Genomic DNA, 23988 nt, shown 5'->3' with positions numbered 1-23988 from the left:
GGAGAAAACGCCTGAAGGGAACATCCTTGCCCCCAAGCCAACTCAGAGGATGCTGCTCCCTTTTGGAGGTTTTCTCCCAAACCTGCCCTAACACAGGACAGCTGGCTGACACGCTGCCCACTGACTGAGCCTGCCAGGATAAAGAAGCCTTGATGGAGAGCAGTAATCATCCATTGTGTTTGTTTATTTTACCTCCTCCACCACACGCTGGAACCCTTTTTTGTTTTTTCCATTACCAAAACCATCCCCCACTGAGAGGCCTTTGTGATCTAAAAGGGGCAGAGCCCCCTCTTTCCCAGCACTGGCAAATTTATGTAGGAAGATTCATTCAAACACATCTTCAAATAAACATTTGACTCTTCCCCTCCATCACAGTGCCTTCAAACAGACTTAAAAACCACCATTAAAATGGTCTGGCCTGCAACTGCTTTTACTGAGGTGTGTTAGAACAATTTAGCAGTTTGAGGCACACATTGCCATGAAGTCCAACTTGAGATGACAGCAACAGTCCTCTGAAAAGAATAAACACACATTACAGTAAAGTAAACCTGGCTGCCATTGCCATAACAAGTGGTGTAACAGCTTTCTTGAAAAGACTTCTCCTACCAAAAACCCTCTCCCTGCTGGGGATACACTCAGTTATGCTGTAAGTGAGTCTGAATCCAGATGTTCAGATCTAAAACTCAAGTGAGAAGGCTCATGAGGAAAGCGAACACTGCTTGGGAAATGAGCATTCCAAAGGCACCACCAGCCCCCAGGAGAAGGAGGATTCTGGATTCCTTCAGGCAGAAGGTGGTGAGCACCTCAGAAAATTAACTTATTTCTTACCTAAAAATGAACAACAAACTTCCTTACTTCCCGCTTTTTTTTCTCCCTTCTACACTCTCCACGCATATATAAATTTTTGTTTTTCCTACATGAGCTACATGGATTTGGCAGTGAGAACAATTCAGCCATGTAAAAATGCAGACCAGTTTTACATACCTGTATTATATGTAAAAAGAGCAACAGAAAGCCTTTTGACCTATCTGAAGGCAACACCAGCAAGAAAACTTCTGTACTGGAGGAAGCCATGGTCACTCTGTGGCATAGCTGCAGCATCCAAAGCAATTGATCAGGAACGACAAAATTTAAATTCTCTCATCAGCTACTGCATTTTGAAGCTACAGACCTAAGTTTCACAGAATCACAGAATATTCTGAGTGGGGAAGGGACCCACAAGGTTCATTGAGTCCGACTCTCAAGGAAGTTCCTACGTAGAGTCCTGCCAATAGACTGCAATAATGTTTTGTTTTAATCTGATGACTATATTTACATTAAAATCTATTCAACTCTCTTTTCTGGGCAGTGATAATTGAAACCAAAAAAAAAAAAAACAAAAAAAACCCAAACCCCAAAAACAAAACCACAACAAACAAAACCAAACAAAACACATTAAAAAAAAAAAAAAAAGAAAAACAAAACAAAAAACCAAAAAACCTCAAAATAAACCCTAAACAAGCAAAACCCCCTAAACACAGCGTTTAGCAGGAAAATGTCACTGCACCCTTTTCACTCGTGCCCAGTTTCACTGGCCGGCATTTGCAAACCCCTCCCTTGTACAATTTGCTCATCAGATGCACACTAATTTACCTTTCTCCTCTCTTCTCCCTCAGCCTCCATCTCCATGCTTGCTTTACAGGGGAGGATCAGAAAGTGCAGCTGTTACCAAGCTGCTGACCTCACCCTACCTCCTTCCCACCCCACATGGCAGAATATAAAGCACAGGCCAGATTTTAAAAGATATTAAAGTGCCAAAACCATAGTTTGCCTTGCTGCTAAGAGAATTTCAAATATGCTTCAGATATTAAGATACCCACAGATTTCTGAAAATGTGACTGGGAGCCCATCTCTGGCTCCAACAGATCTATAAACTCATTCCTCTCCTTTCTTGTACCCAATTTATTGGCAAACATCCCATACTTGCACTACCCTTCTCATCATCCTTAAAAGCACTTACCAATACTAATTACTCTTCACATATCCCTTCTCCTGTGAAGTGAATTGGGATTATCATCCCCTCTGAAGTAAATACAGATTACTAACTCCTCTTTCCAGTCTGAGGAGATACAGAAGGGGCCCTGAAGTGGCCTGCACATACAAAGCACAGAGGAATACTGAAGCACACACCAAGACACAGAAGTTCTCCATCCCATGCTCAGGCTGTGACAATCTAAACCTCACCCCTCTATTTGCAAATGATACCCTCAGCCCAATTGTTCCCCTCTGCTGGCTGATGATCAAATATTTAATGCATGCCATAAAATGAGAATATGAACTCGGCAGCAGTGCCTCCTATTTGTCATGCCCCATTACTCAGACAGGGTGGTACGTGCCCACGTGACAGTTTTCAATTTTATTATAGTCTCTATTTGCTCACTCACTTAAGATGTTTAAAGAAGAGTTGTATGGATTATCAGGCAGTCTGAAAAGTTCAGTTCAGAGCTCTTCAAACATATTCATTTTCATCTTATTAGCACAAGTAAAGTAAAAGCCTTAGGCAGGTAATTTACCATCCAGTTTATCCAAAGGGACTTCTAAAGGAAAAGTCAACCTTTGTAAATTGTTGGTGATAATCTCCAAATTGATCATTAATTATCAGCTGCTCCTAAGCGTTTCTTCCATCAGCAGCACTGTGAAAATAATAGATTTCTCAGAAAATCTGCCATTGTTGTCACTGCCACCTGTGCAAGCAGCCCTGATTAAACCCAGCAAAGTTCCAGGGCAGGCAGCTGCCTTGCCAAGGGAATCCTGTCCAGCCACTGCATCTTCCAGGCAGCTAAAAAATGAGTTATCCACCAAAAGGAAAGCATTTCTTACTAATGTTATATTTCACATTCTTTACCTTCCCCTGTATAGTAGCAGCCACAATTAATTTGAAGCCACTCAACTGTGCTTAACAAAGAGCACATTGTTTGGTACTGCCAAAGCCAAGCTGACACACACAAACTTCATCCTTCTTCCTCTGCAAGTCAATGCTTACAATTCAACAGTAAGAACTTGAAAAGATCATTCCAGACTTTGTCTGTGAAAATGAACTCAGGAGCAGACCAAGGGTTCACCATCTCAGGTCCTCATCAGACAGGATCAGAATGGGATTCTTCTTTTTGTTTGCATGTCAAAATCCAATTCAGCCTTGGGGAAAATATTCTGACAACTGCTCTCTAGAATTGCTGAGTACACACACTAAACAGAGTTCTCAGAATTTTGGGAAATGCTGTGGCCAGAGTACAACACCTGACATTCCACTAACTAATTTATCATTCCACTGATTAAGTTCCTACTTTAATCCCTTCCATGGACAGCCCCAGCTGACTTTGCTGCTGCAGCCATGGATGTCACACACCCCTCATCACCTTTAGTGGGACCAAACACACCTGGCACACCCACTTTAAAATCAACCAGGATCCCAAAGAGGAGCACAACAAACTGCCAGTCCGACACCATTTAATGGTGTATTGTCATACCATAGTGAAAAGGAAGTAAAGAATTGATATTAGAGGGAAGATAAAGGCAGGTAATGAAATTTTTTAGAGATAGAGTATCTGGAAATAGTATCCAGAAAAGGCTGCATGGTTATAAAGCACGAAGTTTACTTTAGCTTGAAGATGATCTACAGGTAAAAACACCCTGAACCAGGTAAAAATAGCACCTGAACCAGGTGATTTGTTACCTCCATGGGCTGTAAGTATAACACAGCAGCAGCTGAAGCCTTTCACACCTGAGAATGGCATTTCCAGCAGCACTGCCACACACTGCTCTGGTTTTGCACAAACTGAAATGCAGGCTAGTTCTACAGCTGGGCAACCACATCATCCTGAAAACACACACACAGAGAGTAAAGGAGTTCTGCTCTTTTACTGCTCACTGGATTCATGACCCTTGTCCACTGGAAACAACTGCACACTGAGTCCTGATAACTCCAAATGCAGTGGGATTACAGTCATAAAGATGGAAAAACACAACAGCGCCACAGCTGAAAGAAGAACCATCCCTTAAAGATAGTTTTGCCCAGATGCTCTCAAATTCAAATAATTTAGGTTTACAGTTGTAGCCCGGGAGCTTTTAAATAATAGATATGAAATTTCAAGTTCAAAGGGCAGGAACACTGAAATAGAACAGAACCTTACAGAGAGATGAGACACAAATCTGGCAAAAAAAGAAGGGAATAGACTTGTATTTCTATCAGTGAGATGGTGCCAGGGATAAGGCTGCTGCTCTCACAGGAGCTTGGGCTATAAATACTTTAATATTGAGTAAAGGAAACCAAGGAATCCATCCAAACCATTAAGGTGTGCTCCTGTTCTGGACAGGGGGAATTCAAATGGCATCACCTCACTGAACAGCCCTGAGCACTGAGAACTGCCTCTCATACCCTGGCTTAAACTTCCAGGACTGAAAATAAAACAAAACCAAAAAAACAAAAAAAACCCCACCCCACACTCACAAGTGCAAGTAAAACACAGTTTAAGGAGAGACAATGTGATGTGATTTACAGGTAATTCTTTGCAGGAGAACTACACCAAGACTCTTAATGTATGCTTAATATTGGGAACAAGATTTGTCATCAGCAAACAATTTAATAATCCGGTTACACAAGCAGTAACAATTCCTGGGCTGGTAATGAACACTATGATATCGAAGTTGTCATCTCTCAAACAGAATCTTGGTTGATTTTCTGTACATGAGCAGCCCTGATTAATTCAATTGTGCCCTCGGTGTGTTTAGTGCCTGTCTAGGTATGGGAGAAGGGAGTCTTGCAAAGGTCTCTCTGAGGACCGAGTGAGCTTTGAAATTCTAACTTGGGCCACGTTATATGAAATAGAATCCAGCTCACTTGCCAGGAAGCAATAAAAGAGAACTCAGTGAGCCTGCTCATGTGAATACATCTTAGCAGAATCAGGGCCCACTCGAGCCACAAGGGAGGAGAAACTTAAATAAAGCATTTCAGTATAAGCATTCTTTCAGCAGCTCTTAGTCTGTATTAGCAGCTAACATCTGAGGAAAGGAAAGGTTTGCTGCTTGGCAATGGTGTGGTGTTAATGTAACACAATCTGTTAAATGAAAAAGCAAAATTAATTCCAATTTGGTGTCTTCACATTTCACACTCCAGAGACTCTCATGGACTGAATGAAAGACAAGAAGGGGAAAAGAAAATTTAGTGATTTCAAAAAAAAAAATTAATTGTCTCTTTCTTTGCATTTCACCCAATTAAGTCAAGAGGCAATCTGAGGAGAGAATAAGAAAGGTCTCTGATTTTTATAGGTATTTCTCCCCCTGTGGCCTGAGAAATGTCTGCCTGTGTCCATCTCTCCCTGCCCACTCCCCCTCTTCCCCCTGTCCTCCCCACAATTCCCATGTTTAGCTTTACTCCATCCTCACAGCAAGCAATGGATTAAGCAGAATTACCCACCGCTATGCCAATTAGGGGTGAATTAATTACAATTTTGCCTCCTGTCCCTCAAAGGTTGCAAGTTTGTCCACCAAGCCCAATGTGAAGGCAGGGAAGGGAAGAGCTCAAACACTCCAGAGCAGAAACCCAACTTTTCCTTCAGACCCATTCAAGCCTCTCTGCACTGGGGGAAATTGATGTGAGCTCTTCTCTCCAGGCAAAGCACAGCTGGGACTTCAACTGCCAGGACTGGAAGGGGGCACCAATAATTTTTCCTATTTTTCAGTGCCATCATGCAAGTTAATCCTTTAATATTTGCAGAGGCACAACAGGAGCACAAAGTGTCACCATCACCAGAATAAGCTGGAGCATGTTCCACTAGGCTGCTCCCACTGAATTCTCCCTGGACCTCCACTCAGGACATCTCTGGTTTCCAGAGTTACAAGCACATACTGTCCAAACCAAAAATTTGGGAAGCCACACAAGGCTTCTCTTCCTCAGCAGTCCATTTTCCCCTTATTTATTTTTTTCTGAAGAAAATACTTTGCCATCCCACCCAGCAGCCACATTCACTTCCAGGCTAATTACACACTGCAGGACAAGCAGCACCAGGCTGATGATGGCTTACAGAGTCAAGGGAAGGCCTAGGCAAATAAACAGGAACATTTCCCTTGGTCTCTCACTGTTTTCCACTTGGCAATGAATGTCAAAACCTGTACAGCCATACACCTTAAAAAGAATAAAACGATCTTTGTTTCCCTTTTCTCTCTCATTTTTGCTACCCCTCTATACTTCCAGCAGCACCCTGCAAAGATCTCAGCACTTCCAGCTGCTGCTGATGCCAACAGAAACTCTTGGGCATTTAATTCTGAGCTTTACAACATAAATTACTAATATCTCCTTTTGACTGATCTGTGGTGATTTTCTAGAGACCCACACCTTGTCAGTCCAACTGCCCTGCTGTGCCAGTCTGCTATGACCTGTGGCATTATAAAAGGACATTCCTGTGCAAACAGAACATGAACCCAAATATCACTACTGTCTTCACAGAATAAATGTAATGCTGCACCTTTGGTCAGATCACTTTATAAAGTGGAAAAGGAGAAAAAATGCCCCATGGACTTGATTATAACACATTTAGAGATTTTTTAAATATAATTGTTCTGAAATTGTGGTTTTTTAACACACCAAAAAGTGCCACTACTTACCTAAAGGAAAATATTTTAGTTCAGTTCTCTGCCATGATTTGTTCCAGTCCATTTTTCATGTCTCAATAGTTTGTATCATTATTGACACAGCCATGTGAGTAATAACATGTATCATGCCCCTGTCTGTACACAGCTCATATACAGAAGAATAGGGTAGTTCAGCCAAATGAGTAATTATTAAGGGTATATTTTCAAAAAACAGAAATCAATTGCACATCACAGCCACTGACTGGGGTCATTCATTACATCTCTGCTGTAGATCCTGCTCTGCTTTATAGAGACATGTCATTACCAAGAGGCTGTAAGGAAACACTGCACAAGTTTTAGCTCTCTGAATGATAAATATGTTAGGGTTTCACAATGTACAACAAAAATGACGAAAAAAGTCACACAGAAAAAGGAAGATGGAGCAAGTAGCAGTGCTGGTTAGCTGGTTCAGTGACATACTGTTCCAAAGCAGCTCTTTGGCACCCATTCCTCATGCAAACACTGCAACTAAACACTGAGGGATTCTGACCTGATTATCTGAACACCCCAAATGCAGATGAAGCACAGCTTTAGATCTGAAATACTCACACACCTAGCAGGCATATAAATTCTCAAAGTAGGATAACAAGTAATTTTATACACCTAGGATGTTCACGTGCCCTGACCATAATGTGTTGCTTTAATTGTATACCCTTAGTAAACTAAAAAAAAATCCATAAAAGGTCCAAGCAATAAAAATAATAACAAAAATTCAAAAATTATTTCAAACCTCTTGGTCAGCATAGCAGTTTAGCCTGCCCAGTTGCAGTGTGTGAAGTGACAGCATTAATCTCCTCTTGTTTACTTTTCTGAGTGCTTTACCTCAAGACTAGATGTTGAGAGGAATGAGTCTATGGTCCTACCTGGGCATCCTTCAGTGACTGCAGTGCAGAATTTGTTAGGTGTTAACCATGTTCCATTCCTTACTCTGCAGCAGCAGCAGTTACCTTTTTTATCTTTTAGGTAATATTGTGTACATTTCACAGGACAAAATAAAAATATGCCTTCTAATTTGGATTATTAGCCATGAGAAAGTGCATCCTGCTACCCACTGGATTAACAAGTAATAGGGATGCTAAAAAACCTGAACAACTCCACACCAAAAGAAGCACAAACAATAACAAAAAAACTGAACTATACTCAAATGGCCCAAAATCTATTCTTTAACTGATGTCATGTACACCCATTTCAGTGTTTCACAATTGCTTCTTCATTCCCCAGACATGAAGTCATTCCAAGGAGACTCCAAGCTATGCTGTATTTTCCACGTTTCACTTCAATAAAATATTACAAATACGTTACCATGTAGCTGGGATTTTTTTCCTGCAATCATCATAACAAAGCAATGTTTTCATAATCCCACCACAAACCACATCTATTACCTCACACCAGAGCACAATGTTTTGGCCACGCAGTGCAAATAGTAGGAACAGGCTCACCATCATCTTCCAAAATAGTTCTTTGGACACATTTCCAAAAAACAGTAGCGACAAAAGCCCTGACACTTCATTCCTTCCCTCCACCCCACAGTGGAGGGGGGAAAAGAATTGAAACAAGCACAGAAACAAGCACAGGAACAAGCACTGCCCTCTGCCCCTCTGTGCTAGGAACAGGCTCTGATCACAGCCATCCACAGCTAAAAATCACTCTGCAGCCCACAGGAAACTTCCCTAAACCTGCAGAAATTGCATCCATCATTTCACCTGGGCACCCCAGAATGAGGTTTGAGAAGAGCAGACTGTTTAATCCTCCTGTCTCACACGGCTTAACCAAGTCATGGGGAGGGCTGGGGAAACACCTAAAATATACCAGAAACGTAAGCAGCGCCCCATTTTAATGTGGAAATGACACTGAAAATTACAGCAGAAAAAATTGAAGATGAGGTGAAAATTCTTTTGCTCGTGGCCCGATGCTTTTAGCAAGTCCAAAACCTACAGAACTTCAAAGGAATCAAAGTCACTCAAAGCCTAACAGAGCTGGCCTTTATTTATGTGTTCAATCTACTATATTCCCTCCCAGACTTCACCCAAAATGGTTTTCAAGCAACTTACTGTTAATAAGGATTAAACCTACTTAACTGAAGTATTTCCAGAGATCACATCACTATCAGGCCTGATTAACAGGTCTTGAAGTCTACAGCAGCGAGGCTGCACTCCTCACATATTCTAAATATGACTATATATTTGTATTCTGGATTCCTTCTCAGTGAGAACCAGTGCATGCAAAATAAATTCCACAATCCCACATCTCGTATACAAAGGGCATCACACATATCCTGCGACTTAAGCTATTCTCCTGAAATTATCTTAGTCTCACACAATCACACTTCAAATACCCCATATGTCCACTTTGGTTATCCCTCCTTTGAAAAGCTAATAAATGTAACACTGAGATGCAACTGCATTTCATCCAGGAACAATTCTCCGCAGTACTTTGTGCCAGGGAAAGCATCAATAGGCACGGCCAACAACGCTTGCACTTTATTTTCCTGCCGTCGGATGGGCCCAATCCAACAGCCATGGAAGTCAGTGAGAGGCTGGGCATTGTGTGCAGCGGGAGCTGGGCAGAGCCCCACGGTGGCACATGAATGTGGGGTTTGTGCGGCGGGCCGGGGGACAAGCACAGCCTCTGTTCATTCACACCGCCAAGGAGAGGAAGGACAAACTGCCCGGGCTGTTCCCGCACCCCGAGGCAGCAAGGACAGCCATGGAGGTGGGAGCAGGCACGGCAAACTGCCCTTGTTCTCCTCTCTGACACCGAAACCTGCACTGACACGGGCACCTGGAAACACCAAACACTCACCTGCTGCTCTCCCCAGGCGTTCCTGAAATTAAAAATCACAATACAAGACCCGCCCTTGGTGCTACACAGAGCCTCCTATTCATCCTCATTGTTTCTCAAAGAACAAACAGGTAATCTGCACAATGGTTCTGTTACAATGCACTTGTCTTGCTTTGCTGAACTCTACCTGATACAGGGTTTAAAAACAGCAATCAATTTATTTCAGACACTCACTTGGAAGTTTCACAGATAAAAATAAGAGGGAAAAAAGAGCTCTTGTTTTTCCCTAAAACACCCATGGAAGGGGCATATTTCCAAAGAGACTGTATGAGTCAAACAATTAAAAACACTCACAAGTGCCCCACAATTCCAAAAGGAATCCCAAGTGCTTTGTATGGCTGCCTCACACAAAATGTTTTCCCAAACAATTTTTGACTTCTTGATGGAAATCATGCACTCTTCCTACACACACGCTCATGCCTTCCTCCTGCTCTTGGTGTGAGATGTAACACCAGGATCTCTGAGAGTGCAGATGTTGTGTTGTGGGAGATGAGAAACCCTGCTCACCCCTGGTGAGCTACAGGAAGGAAGCCCTGTGGGAAAGGCTCAGCTAGCAGGCACAAAGCAGGGCACACAGCCAGAGAGGGGCTTGTATGTGGTCACCTCGTGCATGGGGCACTGATTGTTTGGGGACACACGGGGACACCAGGCGACCCAAAAGCTGATGGGGTAAAAGGATGTGTGAACAGCAACACTGCAGTGCCAGGCAGCCAGTGAGTGCTTATTTGGGTTGAGTTTGGAACATAAAAAGGCTTGGTTTGTTGCAATAAGTTATATTCTTCAAAGAATGAGGTCCATGTGTCTTTGCTCCCCATTTCTACATTATGCAGCCTTTTAAACCAAGGAGACAACTTTTTCTGGAGACTTTCAAACCTCTATCTGTCTGGGGCTTCCTAAAGGCACAGGATGAATGTAAACCTCCAAGGGATTCCCAAAGTCCTACACTGACCCCAAACCCAAGGGATTCCCAATTCCTGCACTGCACATCCCTGAGCTCACTTGTAGGCTGGAGTTACACAGTCCAACACTGGCAAGCCGCCATCCCATTTCCATCTGGCACCCGGATATTGCAAACCCCACTTTATTTGGGATTACGGAAACGACAGGCCACAAGGAGGGTTCAGGTCCAGCCATTAAACCTGGCCATTTGCCCCCAGCTTAATGCAGATGCAGCTGTAACCTGATGGTAACACCAAAATCACCAGAGCATCCACTGAAAACCAGCCTCTCTCCATCTCAAGATTTCCATAGGTCAGAGAGCTAAATTTTAGTGGGAAGGGTGATGGAATGCAGCAGTTTGCTTAAAACCAACACAAAGAGACCAGAAAGAGACAACTGGAATTTCAGTGCTGAAAATGAAAGAAGAAATGAAGAAGAGAAAAAAAAAATAGAAGAGAGAGGGCAAGATATTTGGTCATCTTGTATTTAGAGCACAGGGGAAACTTAGCCTTAACAGTGTAAATCAAAATAAACATTTCAGGGGTCTGGCTTTAAAAGCTGCCATTTTAATAAAAAGGGGGACAATTGGGAGGTTGTTTAAAAACTGTAGCTGCATTCTCCTACCCTCTGCCTCCTCCTTCTCCCAACCCTTCCTCCCACACCACCAACTGCCATCTCTAATTTACCTTGCCATGCAGTCACTCCAGAAATCCCTCCCAACCACAGAGGACTGGAGGAATCTACACAAAATAAACTGACAATAAACAGGACTATATTACCTAAAGGGAGGAGGGGAAGCAACGAAAATTACCAAACTGTTGACATTGGTCAAGAAAACTTTCCCCTCTAAAATTTCAAAGAGCACGAAGGCTGAGCAGCAAAGGTCTCATTATGAATTCACTCAAAACTGGGTTTTTGTTTTTTTTTTTTTTTTTTTACAGAGCTCCTTCTCCCCATCCCTGAATACAGGAGCCCATTCTTGTGCAATCATTAGTGCCCAACAGGCTGCAGTTCCCCACTCCTGAAGAAACCCATTTCATGGCATACAACGTGAAGGGCTCTTCATCAATCAGATGGTTAAACAGCTCCAGTGGAGCTGCTGCATGGTGACACCGTGGTGGCAGAACTGGCTTGCTTTCCATCTGGATCATCACTGAAAGGGCCTCAGAGCTCCCTCAAACCCGACAGGTTTGTTGTTTTAATCCCCACCTGGGAGAGTAACAGGACTTCTCCTAAAAACACAGAAAGCAAGAGTGACTGCAAGTGGGGAGAATGCGGCAGGGGAGCAGCTGAGGAGGAGAAAGGATGGGTGTAATACAGAGAGAGGGCTGCAAGTCTGTCTTCTAGCTGGGACTGAAAGCATCAATACTGTTAAGGGTTATTTCACACACGTTTTTTAAAAGAGTCGGATTTTTGCTGTCCACACACCACAATTCAACTAAAACTACGCAGAGGCTTTTGAGTTTCAAATATTATCATAATTTTATCCATAGAAATCCAACTTTATCTGTCTTTCAGTATCTCAGATCTTCTCCACAAAAAGCCAGGCTCAGGCTAATAAAATGTTATAGTTTAAAGCAGCACTGTCTTGAGACCACATAACATACAGAAAATGAAATTTTTATTAAAATGGGAACATAAATATCAATCAGTCCTTTCATTCACCCTCCTGACATCTTGGAAGCAAACAATCCAGCCCTACCCATAAACCAGCAGTACATTTACTGAGGAAAGCACCCAGCAAATGATGAACTGACAGAAGCAGCTCTCCAGACACAGCAGCAAGGACCCCTCAGCCTGTCCAAAGGTGTCACCAATACAGGACTGACGTGACACAGCTTTAAAGGGATGGCCAAACACAGGGGCTTGGGCACACACAGGAGCTGCCGTTCTTGCCATCTTTTCCCAAACATGCACCTAAGGGAAAATACTGTCAAGCCCTTCCAAAGAAGGACTTTCAAGGAAGAAAAGGAAAGGAGAAACTGTTTTGCCCTGCTTATTTTATGGACAATTGCTAACAAAGAGCAAAAACTCCACAGATTATTTGTTTTTCTCTTATGCTTACGGGTAAAACATGAACTGGTCAGAGTACCAAACTCCCACATACCCAAAATCTCCTAACTTACAAAATTTATTTTATACAGCTATACATTTCATTAATAGGGTTTTAGTCAGTCTCACTCATTCTCAACCTTTAAACAGACGAACTGGATCAAAATGATTGTATTATACTCCTGTAATTTATGGTATCAACTGTACTTTCCAGCACTGCATCACTAAAGGAAGCCCGTGGTCCTGGTTCAGAGCTGTGTGTTCCAATCAAATGGGAAAGTGTTAAATTCAGAAGAGCTCTTGGTCCATTAACTTCCACGCTGATTTGACACGCTCTGCAGTGCTTGGGCAACAGACTCTGCCACACAACGTATTCCTGAGCAAACAGTGCTTTGTGTCATAAACCATCTGGGGTGTCAGCTCCAAGGGCCACTCATCCAGCCTCCTCTGATACGCTTGGAAAGGCTGAGGTGCAGAACACAAACTTTCCCTCACTGCAAAATACCTTTTGCAAGGGTAAGGTGGATGTGCCATCAGAGGAACGACGGCACACACAAAATTTTGGCTAAAAGGGCGTTGTTTGCATTTTTGCACCGAAGAAAACCACTGGACAAACAAGCTTACTGAAACACTAAGGTGCCAGGGAAAGTGATACCCTTCATAATCTGGACAGTGCTCCCTTTCATATCAGAGCCTATAGCTGCAAAGCCGAGTGCCAAGCAGATGGTTGAAATCTGTTTTGTGCAAGGAGTGTGTGCGCACACGCGTTTTTTCAGATGGAGTTCTTTGTATTCATATTCAGGCCTAGGTTCCAGCCATCAAAACACTGGCACTGAAGCAATCATTAGCTGCACTTTAGACAACTGGCAACCAAGGTATTCACAGTTCTCCACAAAATGTTCAGCTAATACCTCCCAGATGCATAACTAAGGCAAAAGATCATCTTCTTAAATTGGTATCAGTGTTCTGGATGGCCTTTTCAATAGACTGCACATGTATGTAAAAATCTATCGTATTTATCTCCTTTTTAAAATAATTCTCTGTTATGCTCTAAGTGTTTATAGCAGCTTTTAAAAACACAGGCTTCCACATCAAATTCTACCCAAATACAACAGCAGAAACTCCATTCATCTTGTTCTCATCTTTCTAAGAAACATCTAGCAGGAAATTCTGTAGGTAATTTTAAGACAAAGATTTTGTCTTTCTTATCTGATAACCATTTAGCTTATTTAAAAAGTAAACATCAGATAGGCTCAGCTGCTCCAGAGGAGTCAGTTCCAGACAAGATGAACCTGTTCCTGCTACCCTGCACAACTCATGCACCTCACCTCAGTCCATCTCTAAGTGGGTTGCTTATTACCACAAACAGCAAAACCAGAAATGCTTACCAGCATGGGGCTCTGCTGTCTGCCTGGGCTTCTCATGGAATCAGTGAACAGGTGACAATAATTTGCCTGGTGACAAATTAACAGAGGTCACACTTTGGAAAACTGGGGTTATCAAACAAATGTATATTTGGAAGAAGGCATTTTTGTGCAGCAGTCTCTCTGTAGGCCTTGCTGGCCACAACTGGGAATTAGTACCTTAGGAAACACACAGTTTCAAAACAAAGATTGATTTTCTGTGCAGTGCCAAGTCCACTAAGGGCCAGATGTTAGCTCTGGCATAACTCAGGTGAATTTTCATCATGACCATTCATATCATTCTGATCTGCCAGGCATGCTTGTCGTTTAGGAGAAAAAGATAGTTAACCTGTCATCAAAGCACAGCAACAGGGAACTCCAAAAATCCCCAATTTGCTGAAGCTGCAGAAATCCCTCCTGATGCTTCAGAAACTCTGGTGTCACTGCAACCCATGGATGTTTGCTGCAGGTTAAGGAAAGTCAGAATTCTGCTCCTCACCAGTCACATTTCCATGCCATCCTGGAGGACTGGGGTGAAGAACACCAGCCTTTCTCATGGAGTTCAGCAGGACATTAGTTAATTAATTAATTAACGTTTTTAGGACCTGACACTGAACTCCAGTGCTGCTGAGCCCAAACACTCAGAATGAATGGGCACTTTTTAAAAGGATGCCTGGACTGGCCCTATCACAAAACAGGGCTTTGTGAGCACACTGCTGAAAAACTACGACTGAAGCACCATGGAACTGGCCTGATCATAATCCATTACCTTGAAAGTAATGTCACTCTTAAAAAGCTCATCAAAGAGAATAACTTAACAGCTTAGTCATGATATTCAAAGGCAGCAGAGATCAAATCCACCCAGGACTACCTCGGTTTGTACCCATTTTCTCAACACTGTGTAGGAAAGGATGCAGCACACAGCCTAGATGTAAAGCTACCTGCAGACCTCAGCACTTCAGCTCCACTCTTACAGAGTCTGCACTTGGAAACAAGGGAAAAAACCCACTAAAACAGATTAGAACATCTTTTAACAGGAATAAGAAAATAATTCTTCCCTTTTAATAACCCCGTATCACTTCCTTAATTTCAGATCTCATTAAAAAAGTGGATGCCAAGCATTTGGGGAAGAATCACGGTGCATTTTGTGTTCTGCAGTGGGTTTTTTGCTTTTAGGCTGGTTTGCTCACTGTGGCTGCCTACACTGTCACTTCCAGAGGAGTCTGTTCCTCACATCAATACTCTCCATGTGAACAATTTTTCCCTGCTCACCTCATGCCTGGTCCTTAGGCTATAAAACTTGTGACAGCTCTGGTACACACAGGTGAAGATGTTAACTGTTCCCCAGGACCAAAGTTTACCTGTTTGCAGCACAGACAGTTTCCAAAAGTACTGCAAAATAATAATTACTGCATTTAGCAGGTACAGCTGCCCGACTTCAGCTATCCAAACCTGCCTCCAGGTAAGGAGCTGGTTTAGAAACAACTCAGATAACTGGAGGGTCTACAAACAGCGTTCCCTCCACGATACAACTGTGGCTGCAAACATTCCTTTAATTTATTTTATTAATTATACTCCACAGTCCCTATTTTACATACTTAAGCGATTTGAATACTATAGTTCATCTTGCTAGAATGAGACCTTTAGAAATTATAATTGGACAGGGAGAAGTCTGTAATTTGCAGTTCTTAGGCTCTCAAGAAGGGAAAAGGAGGGTGTCTCGAGGTTAAAAAACAGGACTACCAGTCAGCATCGCCACTTTTTAAACTCACACATGCAAAAGATTTTGTGACAGAATTCCTCAGTTTACTCATCTATAGGTTGAGGCTAATCTTGCCTCTCAATCTAAAAAGCACAGAAATCTTCATGATTTGTATATCAATGCTTACCAAATGCTCTGAATTCCTAATCAAAAGACTTTACAGGAAGAATGAATCTATTATTAATAATATCAGTACTTCTAACAGTAAAGCAACTTCTCCATACGTGCGTCAGGAAAAAAAAAAAAACCAGAAAGAGAATACCCATACACATATATTGCTCAATTTATAAATTGTTAAGCATGGCTTCAGGACTGAAATCTCATTCATGAACCATGCTAGGGATCTCTTACCTACTCCCTGTTTCTGAATTTTCCCCATACAAAGACACATTTATATTACTCTAAGCTCTAAGCACAAAGGCTGCTCTGTGGAATGGAAAGAAACCTTCTTTTTTTGTGTTTGTACAGTGACTAGCATAATGGGGTCCTGATTCAGGATGCTTGCACTCTACAAAAACACACTAAATCAATGACACTAATACACATGAAGATTATCTATAAAAGAGATGCATGGCACACTGCAGAGGGGCACAGCATTTTCCCTATAATTTGCCTGGCATTTCATGCAGACGCCTAATGCGCATTCCCGAGTCACACAATTCATTTCAGACTTTAGGCAAGAGCAGAAAAAGTGAGCAGAACTTACAAAACATAAGCAAAGGAGGAGAGCCTTCCACTGAGAAATTCTGCCAAATTCTAATCTCAGTTGTAAAACCAGAATCAGCCCGATGTTCATGGGGTTTTGACAAAGATGAGAACCAGTAGCCTTCTTTAAAACACACCATAAATTTCTACTTCAGTGTCCAAAACCCAGGAGCAAAAAACAAATCAAAGCCTGAACCTGAAGAGAGAAATGTATTTTCCGTGTCCCTGTTATATTCAAATTCAAAAGCCTAGATATTTTTAACAGACATGGAAAAAAAGAACTATTTGGCTTTACTCAGCAACTGCAGAAGGAAACTGTACCAAAAGAATAATGTTGCATGTTCTGTTTTCAGTTGATTTCATTTAGCCTTTCAGTTCTATTTCAGTTATGTTTCATTTAGCCTATTTTTTTTTTAAATAATCATCATGTTTTGGTGATTCACATTTCACACCATCCCAGGAACAAGTCATGTAAATACAACACAGCAAAATGACCCAGTTTGTTAATAGACATGCAAAACGGGTAAGAACATCCTTCCCTCCGCCCTTTCCAACCATCACCTTCCCACACATCTCATGTCTATCCAAAAAAGCCTCTGCCCTGGTGAGGCCATGGTATCAAAATTTAGGGATAAAACCCCATGAACTGAAACCTCACTAATTCTTGGGAGAAGATGCTTTTAGTCCTGTTTCACAAAGTGAATGCAATGAGGAACGTTAAGGGAATTCATCTGGAAGCAGAAGACCTCTCTGCAGCCTGACACAGCACTCAGAACCACAGCTCCCTCCCAGCACAAAGCTCTGCTCAAGGGCTTTAGTCCTGACCCAGGCAGGCCAGCCCTGAAGGTCAGAGGACACCGCACGCTTCCTGCCCTTCATTACGCATTCTATTAAATCAAGGAATACTTCCAAATGTATAAAAATGGCGTGCAGAGATGCCCTTGGGTCTTTCAGCTGAGTTTTACTCCATCCCACTCTGCTGCAGTGCAGCCCCTCCATGCCCCAGCAGACCCCCCAAACCACGGAGGGCAAACACAAACGTGCGCGGACGGGCGCGCACGCCCTGATGTTCTGGGAGGCTCGCCGGTAAAAACGGCAAAAAATTACTGGTGAAATATTTCCATGTAACTACGGTGAAAAAAAGCAATAAAAGCATTAAAAATTGCTTAGAACCATTAATATTTTCTTTAGTTTTGGTCCTCTTTGCTGGCAATGGTGAGTAAGTCCAGCTCGCTGTCAGACACAGTAACCTTGGCCATGCCCAACCTCTGAGATGAATCAATGGAACTTGGGTCAGTTTTTCCATTCCCAAATTCCTAAAACAATTAAGCCCGACACCAAAGAAACTAAGAGGATGACAAACTGTATGGGTTTCTCTTTACATGAACTACATTCCTAGGGCTTTTTCCTCTAGAGCTACAAAGGTCCATGAAGAACACTAGAAGAACACTCGATGTAGGCAATCATCTTAACTACAAAACCAGCACGTATCTCTCCCACAAGTTCCTCACCACTAAAAAGAATTCTGAGTATTCACACAACAAAATTAAATATCAATTCACTCTGCTTATGTTTTTGCCCCCAAATGTAACAGAATAATGTTATGACAGAAACAAATGAGTAATGATAAAACTATAATAAAAATCACAAAGAAAATTAGCACTAAGGCAACATTTTATGGTATGTTTAGGTCTAATAGCAGTCAGACACCCACATTCCAGGAAAAAAACACAGCCCAAAAAACTGAAGACACTCTAAATGAACTTGAGAAGACACAAAACTAGAACTGCGTGGCATAACAAAATAAAATTATTATAGATCTCAAAAAGCATATGCCAAAATGAATTTCAATACTTGGTCTTTAAAAAACCTGAAGTATGAAAAGGAAATCTGGAATACTAAACATAAATCTGAAATACTAAACATAAATTTTAAAAATAGCAAAATATAAATACAGTTTGAGAATTGAGAAATGCTACCTGATTAATCCCACAGTACTTTTAAGGGAAACAAGGTCAATATAATTTCAAACTGCCAAAGCGAGCCACAAGCTTTTCCTCATTTTCACTTTACCTCTGAGTCCCACAAGTCAAAAATAATATCATCAAGTTGGAATTATTTTTTTCTTTAAACGAGATGACAAAAAGAGAAGTTCAAGAGAAGCGCCAAGCCAGATCAAAACGAGGACATTGGAAAATGTTTGCCAATTTCTGTCAAAACAAACAGCTCCCCCAATACCATGAGAAGCACCTGAACTTCATATCAATATCTGATAGTTCTAGCAAACTGAATTCAGTGTTTCTTTCTAAGTCTGTTTAAAACAACTGAATAATTAAATTTCGCACCTATCCTGGAAAAAGACAGGCAGCTTCTCTGAATTACTCCTGTACACCTCACAATTTCCATCCACTTCTCACATTCCTTTCCAGCCCCATGGCCCCTGCAGGCAGCGCTGACTCGCTAAAACTCTTCCAGAGCCTCGTCTGAATTTGCTGTCTCCCAAGAAGCACCGAGCACGGCACTGCACGCTGTCCCAAGCACACGTGGGCTCAGGAACAGCTCCTGGGGCCTCCTGCCCGCCCAGCTGGCACGGAAGGGGTGACCAGGGCTGGGCATGGCGGTGACCAGTGGCGTCTCCAGCGGAGGCTACGGCGTCTTGGGCTCGGTGTGGCACCCTGGGACCAGGCTGGCCAGGCCATGGAGCAAGGCAGCCCCTCCGGAGGGTGTGGGAGAGCTGACACAGCTCCAGCACCCTCGGCTCGGGGCGTGGGTGAGCCCTGGGTGCTGTGGTGGTGTTGTGACAACGGGGCCGTGGGGGAGATGGGACCGGGACAAACGCCGCTGGTAAATCCAGCCGGCCCTCGCCCGCTGGCCAGAGCCACCCAAAGCTCCGGAGAAACACAGCCCAAAGCTCCACAAGTTCTGCTTTGGGTGATTCAGTAATGTGACGAGATCTGCTTACTTTGCCGCCTTGTGGGTTTTAACATACTCGTGTACAACGGAATTTTACCTTTTGTAGGAAGGAGACTTCACCAGTTTTCCACTTTTGATAAAAATCTATACGAACTTTAAGAGGGAAATACTCCTTGCTTTTAAGGATGCTACTTGTTAAACAACAAACTCCTTGCCATCATCAGAGAGGCACTACAGCTATTGATTAATTGCTGTGAGCACCTCTTTTCTCTTGACTACAGTAGCAGAATTCACAGGCATTGAATATTTCCAGTCTGCTAAAGCACGACAACATTTTTCCCCTTGCACTCCTGAGTTAATTATGCTACAACCAGGCCCGAGCAAGAAATTAACAAACTAAAATAAAACTGAAAGTCAAGAGGATGTCAGACTGACTTCTGCAACAGTTGTGAAGGCACAGGTATCTCACACAAACATAAAGTTACCCTATATTTCAAGTCTGGCATGAAAAGCATGCAAAGAAACTGTAACTGTACCTTGGGAGGAGACACTCTTTTCCCCGTATAAATATTGTTTAAAGTGTATTTTATACACCTACAGATATATCACACTGCACAGACACATATTCTATCCTATCAGGCAGCTTCACATTCAAGGAACTCAAGCAGATACTCAGTGCCTCCTAAATGATAAAGCCATAAATGCTCGTTAAAGCTCCCCGAGAGGCAGTAAATATTTTGTAAACTAGTTATATATTTAAGATCTCTGGACAGAAAGAGAAGGAAAAACAATTCCTCGCCCATGTAAAGGTACCAATCAAACACACTACGCACATAAACACCGCAAGATGCTTGGTGGGAGACTGTGTATGTGTTTGTGTGTGTTTTAATTAACTCCTTGAATGCATATGATGAGCCAGCCACCCAGAATTAGTAATGCCAAACTCCCAATTTGATTCAAATGCAATGAATACAACAGTCGAATTGTGCAGGCTGGTGTGTCACTCATCAGCTCTCTCATTTGGGCTTTTGCCTTCCAAGATTAGTTCACAATTTCAGCAACTGGTAAATTATTGAGATGTTCATTAAAATCTGTAATCTGTAACAGTCAACTTCTTCCTAGCCAAGCATAAGCACAACAAATTAAATTAGTGCATGCAGGACTTTAATGAATAGTCTGCAAACGCAGTAATTCCTTCAGAATTATCTCAGGGAAATAAAACTGTTCATTTTTGTCACTGCAAAAAAACAGCATCTGCAACTTTACACTGGCACTCTATCTATTCTTCAAATCCCAGATCCCTAGAACCATGAACTTAAGCAATCAAGTCCTTTTCCCAAAATGTCTCAATGAAGTTAAAAGATACTCAGCTCAATAGTAATCTTTGAAATGAAACAATCTACTTGTACAGGTAGATTTTAGGAGAGCGGGACAGCGTTCTGAGCAAGCCAAGTAACAGAAAGGTGTTATTCTTTCTCCAGAATTCTCAGCAAATTCAGCAGAATAAAGCTTTTAGGGTAACTTTAGCTAAGAAAAGCACTTAGGAATACGCAAAGTTTCCTTTTAAGAAAATGACTTCTCCATTTGACAGTGTTGGTACAACCCCAAAATAAATTCAGTGGGAGTCTGAAATGACTCGTGCAGTGCAGCAGTAAAGCAGCTAAGTATATTTTTTTCCTCCCAGCAGAGGCTTGCTTTCCATCCCTGAGCCCTTCCCTTCCCCAAGCTGTGGAGCGGAACGGGGAACGCTCCGAGAGCGCGCCACCGGTGACTGCCAACGCTGAACTTGTGCCACTGTCCCCATCCCCACTGCTCCCATCCCTCCTTTTGTCCTTCCCAGCTCTGCCTTTTCCCTCCTGAGGCTCCAACCCACCCGTCCTCCTTCCGCAAGCACTGCGTGCCACTTCACCTTCCACTGGCAGGCTGAAAATAAAGAGGGAAAAAGTGAAGGAAATCATGGAGAAGAGAAAGGATGTCACTCTGTCTGGGTGCCTAGCATAGCCTCTCTCTCAGCCTACAGAGAAATGTAAATATGCAGTCATTAATTTGGGTTTAAGAACATTCCGTACACCAGGGATATTGTTAAGCAGTCACTTTATCTATTTTTCATTAATCAGATTTTATTAAGACATTAAAACTTTACGTTGGGCATTTCTGAGGTTTTATCATTCTGTAAATTTCCCAGCTGTCCGCGATGCTTCTGGCTGCATTGTCTCTACCTTGTCCTAAGCGAAGTAAACTTTCTATTCTATTGTTATATTTAAGTATAATGACCCAACTTTAAAATAAAAGGAAAAAAAAAGAAAAAAAAAAAGAGAGAAAAATCGAACAACAAAAGACTTATTCTTTTCAAGACCTTTAGAGCCAATGCAGGGTGCCACAGGCGCTCACACAGCTCATCCCAGAAGTTCTCCTTTCCCTGTGAAACACACGGAGCGCATCCCAGCTAGAATATCTCCCCACAGTGTTGCTGCAAACATCATCCCCCTCACCGTACGCATTCTGATGCTCCTCTCAATCAGGCAGCTGAACAACCACAAACAGAAATAAAGGCGTGCAAGGAACTTCTCAGGGAAGGACGAAAATCCTCACAATTCTGACACGGTAATTAATTATACATGTTAATTCACAAAACCTACTGCAATTTACCAGTGGTGCTGAATGAATTAATGAGTGTTTATTTGTCTGATACCGAGGATCATTTTCATTCCAAGTGCGTGCCGTAAATTCCCGCTGCTGATGGCCACAGACACAGCAGAGAAGCCCCCTGAATTCAGCCCTCCTCAGCTGGGGTGCCTGAAAGTTTCTCAAGTGTTTGCAGCTCACTGAGACACACAGAAAGCTCTCGGGAGAGACAGCGGGCAGAGAGGAGCGAGCTCCTGAGAGCTGAGCTGCAAACAGCCCTGCCTGACAAACCTTCCCCTCCTTGTCATTCGCCGCTCGAGTTCGAAAACGAGCAGTGGGAGACGGGTCATAGTAACAGAGCTCAAGTGGGACACGCTGCCACGACAAGCTGGACGCCAAGAGACTGCAGAAATGTGCTCCAGGAGCTGTGCTGACTGGGAATCCAAGGGAAGAACCTGCTCAAGCATCTAGAAAGCAATGATCTGTGCATCGTGCACACACACACACAACTCTGCAGGTGTTTGTGGGTCTGAGAGCCCTGGGCAGGAGGAAGCGTGTCCTCGTGGCTGCTCCCTGACAAACACACTCGTATGACATGGACAGTGCCTGCGTGTGTGTGTGTGACTGTAGTCAAACACACACAATGTAAACAAATGGTAATGATTAACAAAAACACTGCTCTCTATCCCCCAATTTCAACTGCAGAGGGAAAATTGTTTTAAAAAAAAATAAATTTCCAAAAGATTGCACGTCCTGAGGTTCATTTTTATTGCTTCCCATTTCTGCTGCTTGCTATTATCTGCATGGCAAAAGGAGAGCAGCGTATTGATTATTTAACTAGAATGTTTACAAGAGCAAAGCTGGGATCTCTGAAAATGAAACGTATGCCTGGGGCCAAAAAAAAAAAAAGGAAAAAAAAGAAGGGAGTAGAGAAGCTCATTCTAAGGATGATGGTTGCCCCAAATGACTTGTTTATAGATAAAATTTATATAAATATCTATATTTATAATGCAGAGAGACTTCAGCTAAAAAAAAACAGCCCAGCAGGAAAATGAAAGGACTTCTTTCTGCTTCAGAGAGTTTACAAGCATTGTGTGCATCACGAAGTTCAAAGGATGATCAAAATTGCTCGCTTATAAATTTCTATGTGTAAACTTAGCGAGGCACATGAAATACGCGAATCTATCGATTGCACGAAAAAGACAAATACATGAGCATGATGCCAGACCAAATTTGACATCAGAAACAGTAACAGTTTCCTCAGGTAGTTGAACTAAGTTAATGCAGCGCACGTGAACAAAACCAATTTTGTCCTATTATTGTAATGCTAACAAACCGAAGGAAAACGCCAAGTATTCCAAGTCTGGAAAATTAATTGCATTAAAGACAACCTTGGAGTAGAGCAACCTAGCCAATTTCACTTTCTAGTAAGGAAGCGTTCTAGTTTCAGAACAAGGATTGAAAGTGTTAAAATAGTTCTTTTCCGCGTTTCCAAATTTTAATTTTCTCCGATCTTTTAATTCAAGTGTTCTTTCCTGTCCTTCCTTTGCATGCGTGTTCCTCAGCCCACTTAAAATGTTTTTAACTTGCCTTCTTTTCTATGCCTTTACTATCAAATTCAGTAGGTTTGAACGATGAACAGCTTGACTTAGCATATTTTTAACCAGCTGGTCTAGCACCTAGCTTGTATTGCATAGTCAGATACAACCAAATGTTTATACAGGAGGTAGCTTTCACGAAGATGAGAAAAACCTCAGTAACGCGCATCCTGGCATTCTTTCATTTACTGCTTGGAAATGAAAGTTTGGGTTGTTTACTGCAGCGCACAAGGGGCTATTAATAACCTCTCAAGAAGAAGCCGGAGGGGAGGATGCCGGACCATCAAGGCGCGGACGTACGAGAGAGCCTGGGATAAACGCTCCGACCATCTCGGGAGAAGCAGAGCGTATGGAAGAAGGAGCGAGCTCCCGGAGGTCACACGGCACCAGCAGTGACAGCAAACTCGGTTCCAGGCAGGGAAGGCTCCTGTTTCGGGCAGGGGGAGTCGGGCCCGCTACGTCACACCCGCAGCCCGCTCGTCAT

At 42.6% G+C, this 23988-nt stretch overlaps 1 protein-coding gene across 25 annotated transcripts in view; it reads right to left on the bottom strand.

Annotated features, from left to right (window-relative positions):
* The window catches only part of SOX5 (SRY-box transcription factor 5), a 591653-nt gene that overhangs the window by 245461 nt on the left and 322204 nt on the right, over positions 1-23988 (bottom strand). For 3 of the 25 annotated variants that reach the window (XM_074540124.1, XM_074540133.1, XM_074540125.1), the window contains one exon: positions 13887-13952. The exons of 20 other annotated variants lie outside the window; for them this stretch is intronic. The gene's annotated coding sequence lies outside the window, so the exon portion shown is untranslated. Of the gene's footprint in view, positions 1-13886; positions 13953-18713; positions 18735-21637; positions 21658-23988 lie in introns of those variants that run through there. 2 more of the 25 variants (XM_074540128.1, XM_074540127.1) reach the window with 2 other exon arrangements.

This window comes from Zonotrichia albicollis, chromosome 4, assembly GCF_047830755.1.
Source record: "Zonotrichia albicollis isolate bZonAlb1 chromosome 4, bZonAlb1.hap1, whole genome shotgun sequence".
In the NCBI taxonomy this organism is placed as follows: domain Eukaryota; kingdom Metazoa; phylum Chordata; class Aves; order Passeriformes; family Passerellidae; genus Zonotrichia; species Zonotrichia albicollis.
The sequence above is the reverse complement of the archived record's forward strand: the minus strand, read 5'-3'. Positions and strand labels throughout refer to the sequence as shown.